Source organism: Ipomoea nil, unplaced genomic scaffold (genome assembly GCF_001879475.1).
Source record: "Ipomoea nil cultivar Tokyo-kokei standard unplaced genomic scaffold, Asagao_1.1 scaffold2821, whole genome shotgun sequence".
NCBI classification, from domain to species: Eukaryota; Viridiplantae; Streptophyta; class Magnoliopsida; order Solanales; family Convolvulaceae; genus Ipomoea; species Ipomoea nil.
Window position 1 is genome coordinate 194,780 of NW_017619249.1, and position 10,047 is coordinate 204,826.

Sequence of the window (10,047 nt, forward strand, 5' to 3'; positions counted from 1 at the left end):
CAAAATGAATCTGAATAACAATTTCACATATTTGAGTGTATATTACCTAGGGAAACTATAGTTATATCAAAATAATACTGTAGTTGTGTTGAAATGAAACTACAGTGTATATTAAGTGAAACTGAATAACATTTCACATATTTGAGTGTATATTGTGCAATGAAGCTGTAGTTATATCGAAATGATCATGTAGTTATATTGTAATGAAGCTGTAGTGTATATAAAATAAAATTAAATAATATTTTCATATATTTGAGTGTATAAATATCGAAATGAAACTGTAATTGTGTTGAACTGAAACTGCAATGTATATAAAATGAAACTGAACAATAAAATTATTTTTTACAGAATAGCGCAAAACATGTGCCATTTCTTTCATTAAAAAAAAATTGTGCAAAACAGGTGCCGTTTCTTTTATTAAATTATAATTTGCCAACATATTTCACACCACGAGTAAATATATATTTGAATTGGGCCGACACCGGAGAAGCCCAGACAAGCCCAAAACTGCGTTAAAATAAGCCAGCAGGCTGTAAGCAACGCCGTAGAAGCCCAGACAAGCCCAAAACTGCGTTAAAATAAGCCAGCAGGCTGTAAGTAACGCCGTCTGTGGGGATCGAACCCACGACCACGTGGTTAAAAGCCACGCGCTCTACCACTGAGCTAAGACGGCTTAACAAATATTGTTTGCGAATGTATTTAATTACATATTGGTTCTTATAACTATTTGAATGCGAATGCTTCCTATAATGTTGCAACGCGAATGCTCTCTCAATATTTTTTTATAAAATAAGAGATACAATTTTATCAAATACGAAGTAGGGTGTTGTAGAGGGCCGATTACAAAATTTTTTATGCTCAATATAATTTTATAATAAGTGTATATAATATGGTAAGCTCTTTTTTTTTTTATATTTTTTTTTAACACTATGATTTTGACCATTAATTCATGACATAATGATGGAATCATGCCAAAATTGCTATGCAAATTGAAGAGTAAGAGAGTATGTACACTTTAAAAATAAAATTATATAATAAGTTAGTGCTATTCTTAGATTTATATTTTACAGTTTTTTGTGGTTTTTTGAAAATCGTTTTCTCTCATCCTCTTGTTTTATTGTGAGCATAGATGCATAGCTCTTGTCTATACTCTATACCAATAGAGTTAGTTGTTTCACCAAAATGAAGTTTTGATTCTCAATGCTCAATTCTTAATAGCGATACAAGGAAACAATGACAAATCTTGAAGAGATTTTATGTATAGGCGTATTCGAATGTACTTGTATTTAAACTATTTACTAGCTAGTGAATCGTTTTTTGTGGATCAAAATGTTTACTCTAAGTTTTGTGGAGCAAATGGTTTCCTCTAAGGCTCTAACGACATTAACTTTGGAATTATTTACTTGAAAAAAGCACCAAATAGCCCATCAAATTTTTGTAGTTCATGCAATTGGACCACTAAGTTTTTTATTTTTTAAAAATATGCAATTAAACCATTTAACGATACAAAAAGTGTGTAAACGTCATTTTTTACAGGTTGCTTCCTAGTAGATCGAATTGAACAAAAGTAGAATCATAAATTCTTAAAATTTTTAAAAATTTTGTAAGAATTATTGAAGATGTCACCTCCTCCATCCAGGTCACCGTAAGAGTGTAAGGCGGAGGAGGCATGACTCCCTTTTAGTTAACTCCCTATATTATTAAAAAAGAATTACAAAAAAAGGAAACAGATGGACGAAGAAAGAGGGTTGCCTTCCTTCTCTGTCGATAGTTTCGATGGATATAGTCATGCCTCCTCCCATTTATTTATTTATATATTACATTTACTAAGAAATTAAAGATGTTATTTTATTTTCAAGTGGCTTGTTATAACAAAAGGTCATTGGTTATTGTTTACTTGCAAAAAAAAAATGTCAATTACACAATGTTTGTATTGTTGAATGGTTTAATTACACACTTTTAATTAGTAATTTTATTACACAAATAGTAAAAATTTGATGATTATTGTAAATAAATATATATGGACATTACTAGAGGAAATAATACCCCACGCCGACCTTTATCCTTTATAGATTTATTAGGCTCTATTTGGCAAAGCTTATTTAGGAGCTTATAGCTTATTTTAAGCTACTAATAAACTATAATCTCTGTTTGGTAATGTTCTCAAAATAAGCTCCTAGCTTCCTAACTTTTTTTTTTTTTTCATCTTTATCCTTATTATTTTAAAGAAATGACATAATTTACCATTCCCAATTAAAAACATTTTCTCTTCTCCTTTATTTGCAACTTTCACCGCAAATATTATTATTATTATTATTATTATTATTATTATTGTTATTATTATTATTATTATTATTATTATTATTATTATTATTATTATTATTATTATTATTATTATTATTATTATTATTATTATTATTATTATTATTATTATTAGATTTGCAACAATATTGCTACTTCGTTATGAGATTCTAGATCATGATTATGCTAATAGTTTTATTTCAAAATGTTATTTTTTTTAAAGACAAAATGTTAAATTTTAATATGTAAACAAACTAATTTAAATTTTATGAAGATGACATTTTTAGTCTTTTTACATTTATCAGCTTATCAGAAAGCTAATTTTACCAAACACTTTCAATCATAATAGCTAGCTTAACAGCTCTTCAGTTTTCAGCTCCGAACTTGTTGCTTTTCAGCTTTCAGCTCCTTTTCAGCTTTCAACTTTAGCTTATAGCTTTTCAGCTATGTTTTCCAAACAGAGCCTTATAGTTATCCTATAACTCTGTACTGTATACAGGGGCGGACCTACAGTGGGGGCAGTGGGGTCAGCTGCCCCCACTCACCCCACCCCCACCCCACCCCTTATATAATCCTTGTATGTATATGTGTATATATAGTACAAGTATTAAAAAATAGAGAAATCTCAATAGAATGTGGCTTAGCCTAGTTGGCTGAGCGTGTGGTTGGCTAGTAGGCAGGCCAAGGTTTGAATCCCTTTTATCTGCTTTCAACATTTCGTTTTCTTATTATTTCACATTTTCACTATTAACACAATCTTTTCTCATTATTTCACATTTTCACTATTATTAATAGTGCATATTGCTTCAACACAATAATATAATCTTCATCTTCATTTATATTAATAATGAGATGAGATGTGTAATTTATAATGGATCTTTTATTCAAATTATTTTATCAAATTGATTATGTTCATATTTTGTTATAATTTTTCTATATCCAACATTATTTATGGCTATACTTTTTAAGTGTTTTCATTTTTTTTTTCTAATTATCAATTTTGCTTTAATATTTTGCCACCGCTGAAAAAAATTCCTGGGTCCGCCACTAACTGTATACCTTGCAATCAATGATGATTAATAAGAGATGGATGTTTTCTCTCTATTTATATTTGTCTTTTTCTTTACCCTATTACTTTCCTGCAATCGAAACGAAACAACTATTCACACCAAAATACGCTCAACGTTATCAGCATGAGTGAACGGTGCACACTTTATTTACACTATCGGATAATATGGGTATTTGCTATTGATAGATTTTGATTTGCATTCTTAAATTTCATTAAACCTATTCTTGATGAACTTATATTGCATCAGTATTAAATATGGATGGTGTTGTTTTTAGTTTATACTATCGAAAACTAAGAGAATATAAATGCGGCTCCAACACCAGCTAGCATGTTCTTTCTGGAATAAGAATTATAGATTTTATTAAAATTAAAATGACATGAATTTATAAAGTAATGTGAATATATTAAATGTTTTCACACTTTGGAGGGAAAAAATTTTCCCTAATCATTTGCTTTAATATATATAGAGATAGAGATTGTATGTTACCTTGTCGATAGCTGGTAATAATGCTCCGGAAAGAAATGAAACTAAGATAGAAACCCTAAACCGGACCAAATTGTTATCCTCGAATCTTTCTGTTAGTGTTTTTATTTTCTCTAAAAAAACCCCAACATATAATTGACAATATTATTATGGCAAACTAAGATAGGGTTTAGCTTGGTGTCTGTTTAGTGTTACAGAAGACTGATTGATCAGGTTCATCAACAGGCGCACTGACACTGAAGATCTGATAAAGGAAGATGTTTCCAAAAATGCTGAACGCGGTTTGAGAAGACAGTTTTGGAAAGAAAATCAGCGGATCTGTTTTGGAAGGTATGGACCGAATCTTTAAGATTGCATTCTTCACAATTTGTCCTACCATCTACAATCAAAGATATTTTTGGAGAGTGTTCTTACCAAGGAAGTATAAGTATCCTTATTCGGTCAAGAATTAGGGTTACGAGTTTAAGACGACAAAAGCACTCCATGCTACACAGATGATCATATCTTTGATTATCATGCCTCTTCTCAAGAATATATGTTCTTGGTGATTATGATGAAGAACTTGAGAAGAACTATCATTGCTTAAACGAAAGGACGCGAAGATCACTCAGTTGTGGGAACAACGTGGGACTGCGTCATTGAAGCGGACTGCATTAGAGTTAGATCTTCAATTGAAGGAATTTCATTGGACTTCTGCATGCGTGGCTCTCCGTCTTCAACAATCCACTAGACCTTTGTAGACTGGGTACGTACCTTGTGTGGGGCACTTGGGTGAGATTGTTGTTTCTCTACCTTTGTACATTGGATTATGAGTTAGTGGATTGGACGCCTCGGTGATCGTCCCCCAGATGTAGATACACGCTGTATCGAACTGGGTAAACATCGTATGTGTTGATTTATTATCTGCTTTAGTTTTTCCTCTACAAACTAATCTGCAATCTATCTAACTGACTGACAATTCACGTCTCCGAGTCAGCCAGTCCAATACACCAGTTGTTTATCTCTAATAAACATCTTAAACTGAGGAAATGCAAAATTACATGTGGTATCAGAGCTTTTAAGTCTACACAATGACTTGATGCTTACTGGAAGAACTTTTTGCATTGTTCTCTCTTTAAGAAGTTGTTTACTTGTTATCTGTTTGGAATTTGTCTGCTCTCTGCTTGTGTGTTTTGGCTGGGTGTCTTTTGATTCCGGATGGATGCAAGTATGAAACCACCAGAATTGGATGACCACAACTATTCTTTCTGGAAGGCTCGAATGGAGATTTACCTTCAGTCACAAGGTACCAGAGTATATCGTACTGTTCTCACCGGATGGAGTCCTCCGACAGTTCAAAATGCTGATGGAATAGCTGGGGCCCAACCTATAGAGACATGGACTGAAGAAGAGATGACGTCCTCAGATCTAAACAATAAGGCACTGAATTCTATTGTAAGATCTCTGCATGAATCAGTCTTTACCTTAGTCACCGGAATAAAAGAAGCAAAACGAGTGTGGGACACCCTTGAAACCAGATATGAGGGTACCAGTGATGTCAAGCAGTCAAAGCTTCAGTTGGTACTGTCAGAGTTTGAATCTCTCAAGATGGGTGAAGAGGAAACAATATCAACCTTTCATAGTCGGGTTCATAATTTGATGAACAGAGCTTCAGTACTTGGTGAACCTTTTACTAATGAAAGAGTGGTAAAAAAGATCCTTCGATCACTACCTAAACGTTTCCGAATGAAATTTACTGCAATTCAGGAACACTTAGGCTGGGAGAAGAAGACTGTGGGAGAACTTATGAGAAGTTTACATACTTATGAACTTGAAGTGCTAGCTGATGATGAACCTGTAGCCAGCAGAAAAGGCAAGTCAGTGGCTTTTGTTGCTGAAGCTGATCGAGAATCTGACACAGATGAAATAGATGACGAATCATTAGCCTTGTTAACAAAGAACTTTAAGAAAATATTGAAAGGCTTCAATCGCAGGAGTCAAGGACAACCTAACAGGACACAGTACAAAAGTGGAAACTCCTCATATCAGAAAACAGAAACGCCCTCCTTCTCACAGAACAGTCAGTCCCATACTGACCGAACAAGACAAATCAGGAGCAATTCAACTGAAACAGTTAGACCTCTAAACCGATCAGTGCAATGTCGAGAGTGTGAAGGATTCTGACATATCCAATCTGAATGTGCAACTTATCTCAAAAGAAAGAAAGCTATGTCAGTGGCGACCCTAAGTGATGATGACGAGGAAGCAGCAAATGACCAGTCTGATGAAAATGTGGGAAACTTCGTGGCCTTCTTCACAGCGACAGAGAATCAATCAGAAGAGAATGACACCGATGAAGAATCGTACATATCATCAGATGATTTTGAAGAGAGACATACACAACTAGAACTGGAATTTACTAAACTAGTTGGAAGTTGGGAACAACTGGTGAAAGTCAATAAGAGTCTGAATGAAGATCTGAAGCAGCGAGATGATCTCCTGAAGAAACTAAACACTGAACTCGTCTTAAAAGAAGATCTTATTACTCAGATAAGATCACGAGAGGGAAAATTGATAAAGGAACTGGAGGATTTAAAGAAGAATATCAATATGATGGATACCACATCTGCCTTAGACAAAATTCTGGATTCTGATCGAAATCCTAATGATAAAAAGGGACTCGGTTTTGAACGAGGAGAGTCCTCAAAGACGGCACCTATGTTTATAAAAGAAGGTAAATCAGTTGGTAAACCGATTCATAGTTATGAACAAGGTCAATCATCTCGGACAACTCAGTTAAAACAGAAAGGAACCATGCACACTCGGATTGTTGAAACTAAATCTGGCAGGATCAAATTTCAATCTCAGTACTCAAGGTTCAAGACTAAGTTCGTAAAAGTTAGACAATACGTACCCATCTGTCACTACTGTCAAACAAAAGGACACACCCGACCTGAATGTTATTTCTTCTACAGAGATCAAAGGAAGGAGAAATATCAGAACAAGTCTATTACTCCCTTCGTCAGACAGGTTTGGGTCAGGAAATCAGAAGTAATATGCTATCCCACAATCGTTCTGACTGCCTCTATGACTGAAGCAAGATGGTATTTTGACAGTGGATGTTCTAGACATATGACTGGGAATGTCAGGTGTCTCATGGCCACTGTTGCAAAAATCGCGCCTAGGCGCTAGGCGGCTGCCTCCTAGGCGCCCGCCTAGGCGTTCTAGGCGGTCCCCAACCGCCTAGAGGGCGCCTAGCGATTTTTTCAACATTGCTCATGGTTGTTCAACCTAGCAGTGGATCAGTTACGTATGGGGACGGGCAAAAAGGAAAGATAGTTGGAATATATTCAAACAGATAAGCAATTGGCTGATATACCGACTAAGCCTCTGGACGCAAATCGGTTTGAGATTCTCAGATTTGCTCTGGGAATCTGCAGGATTGATTAATAAGGCAGAATAATAATACAGAAGGAGAGTGTATGGTGGTCTCAATCACGGGTCAAAATTACATCTTTGACTTCCTTTTTAATCTCTCTTCAGTTTTTGTTAAGATAATATCTTAACCTTGGTTACCAAAATTAATTCGCCTATTCAAAATTCAAATCTTCCTTTTAATCCCTAAAAATGAGCTATATCGTTGCGTCAATCACATCACAGCTGCATGCATTCTGACAGCCGCATTAAATAGTGCTCATCACCCTTGGGATTATATATATTTTATCGGGTCAATATTGATGGACGAAGAGTCCTAAATACTACTTTGCTCTCTACTAATCGCTTAATGATCTTCTACCTAGGGTTTCTCTCTTCTCTTTCCCAAATCGCACAACTATGGCGGATGCAGTGAGAAATATTATCATCAAGCTGGGAAGGAAAATCCATTCACCAGAAACCGCTACGAAGCATGTAAAAACACTTCTTCAACTCGCAATGAAAAAGAAGTTGAAGCTTGACTCTGCTCTCCGCGACGAAATCATAGTCACGGTGATTTCAGACTACCCGGAGTTCTATGCGGACTGGTCCGATGATGATACAAGTGATCTTTTGATGTTGGCCTCAGAAGCGAGTGATGATGTTAGCCCTGCGTCCTTTCCTGAGCCTGAAGATGGAAACCGTGCTGGGGCTTTCCTCCAATATTTTGCCCAAAGGGCTTTGGAATCGGAAAAAGTCTCGCGTCGACGGGCAGCAGCTCAACCTCTCTACCTTCAAGCTGCACAGGACGAAGCCAAACACCATCTTGATATGCATCGTAACAGGTCTAATACTTTTGAAATTCCTATTGAGATTTCTCCTGATAAGCCTGATGAATTAATTTCTGATGATATTGAGTCTGCTTTGCCTATTGCACAATCTGATAATGAGAATGCTTTACTGTCTACAAAATCCTCTGTGTCTGCTGATCCTCACCGTTTGTCTTCTGAAAACATTAAGTCTACAAAAGTAGTTCTTGACAGTGAGTCTGAAGAAAAAGATAAACAATCTGACAAAGTAGAAAATTTGAGCCTGGTTGTTTACTCTGCTGATGTTGAGCGATCTGCAATTTCTGGTGTTCCTGTATCTGATGTTGCTAAGTCACCGGTTGAAGTTTGCCCGGTTGATGATCCTCCTAAGTTGTCTACTGAAATTGAAGCTGACAAACCTTCAAGCCCTCGTCCCTCTGATTCGATTGATGGAGTTTCTGTTTATACATCCTCTACCTTGCCTGAGAGCCTTGACCACATCCGACACTTTGCGGGATTACCCTCTGCTTCTGTACCTGAACCATACAGAGTTATTCATCCTGATGATCCCACTGTGCAGATAGACAGTGATGATGAGAAAATACTCGCTGAAGTGTATGGTCCACAAGCCCCATTGTCTAGACCACTTACAGTGGAAGCGACAGCACATCCAGACTCCACTACTTTCAAAATTAGAGAAGTCTCCAAACTTCTTGGCTCTTCGTCTGCTCCTGTGTCTGAGACAAGTCACTCGATTTCACCAAGCCCAACTAATCATTCTCCGGCCAGAGAAACAAGAAAATCTAAACGCAAATGTGTTCCCGACAGAGTAGCCGTTGAAACCGGTGATGATAATCTTGACACTGTTCAACTAGAGAAAAGACGACAATCCGCTGAATCAGTAAAGGCTGAAAGTGACCTACCTGTTCAACAAGTGTTTAAAACCCTGAGATTGTTTGTCAAGAACAAGGCCCCTGCCACTGTTTCCACCACTACTACCGGAAAGATGAAAGCTACTACAAGGTCAAGAGGAAGGAGTGTCACTCCTGACGTCCAAGCTGCCTCGGACAATCCTGACACCACCATTTACAAACCTCAGTTTGTTTCTGCTACAGCTCAAGGCAAGTGGTCTACGATGGTGCGACGAGAGCTTATAGTTCAGAGGTCGGTTGATGAGAATCGGTTGAACTCTATCTGTGACATTTTACCTCTTCTGAGTGAAGTTGGCCTTCTGAAGACAGTAACTTTGATTTGTTCTTACTCGAAGCTGTTGACCTACGAGTTTTACTGCAATTTGAATGAAGAGATTGACAATCTAACTGGAACACGGTGCTAGCAGATTTTTATCAGAGGACAGTGGTATGTGTTCGGACCAGACGTGATCAATGACTACTATGGATTGAAGCCTGTTGACGAGGAAGATATTACGGATTGGGACTTGGTTGCAAGGACTCTCACTGGTGGTCAAACTCCTGTCTGGCCTACATGTGATATTGACACTCTATCTAGCTCGAAGCTTACTTCCAAATATGTTATTCTGCACCGTATTGCCCTACACAATTGGCTCCCTTCTGCCCATTTTCATACGGTTGACAAGCAACTGGCTGCTCTCCTGTTCCGTATTGGCACCAAAATGTCCATTGATCTGGGGAAGTGGATCTTCTATCATTTCCTCACCCTGATTCATCCGAGGGAACAAAAGGTAAGACTGTCTTATCCTAATCTCATCTTTGGAGTTCTGACGTCACAGGGCCTAATACCAATGCCAAGTGAGATTATCAGTCCAACTCTGCTCTATATTGTTGATCCGCGACTCTTGAATGGCAAGCACATCCGAGATGTTACACCTGTTAATGCTCCTCCATCATCTGATGCTGACACTCCTGTTGACGACTCACCACATGCGAAGGATGTTTAGCTATCTCTCCGTCTGAAGGCTCGGGTGTCTGAGCTTGAAACTGTTAATGGCATTATCGCGAATCAGCTGAATG

At 37.0% G+C, this 10,047-nt stretch overlaps 1 non-coding gene across 1 annotated transcript; it reads right to left on the reverse strand.

The window, feature by feature from the left end:
- Positions 1 to 601: 601 nt before the first annotated feature.
- Positions 602 to 673, reverse strand: TRNAK-UUU. The gene has a single exon. It is a non-coding gene; the product is annotated as a tRNA-Lys (tRNA).
- Between the last annotated feature and the right edge of the window lie 9,374 nt (positions 674 to 10,047).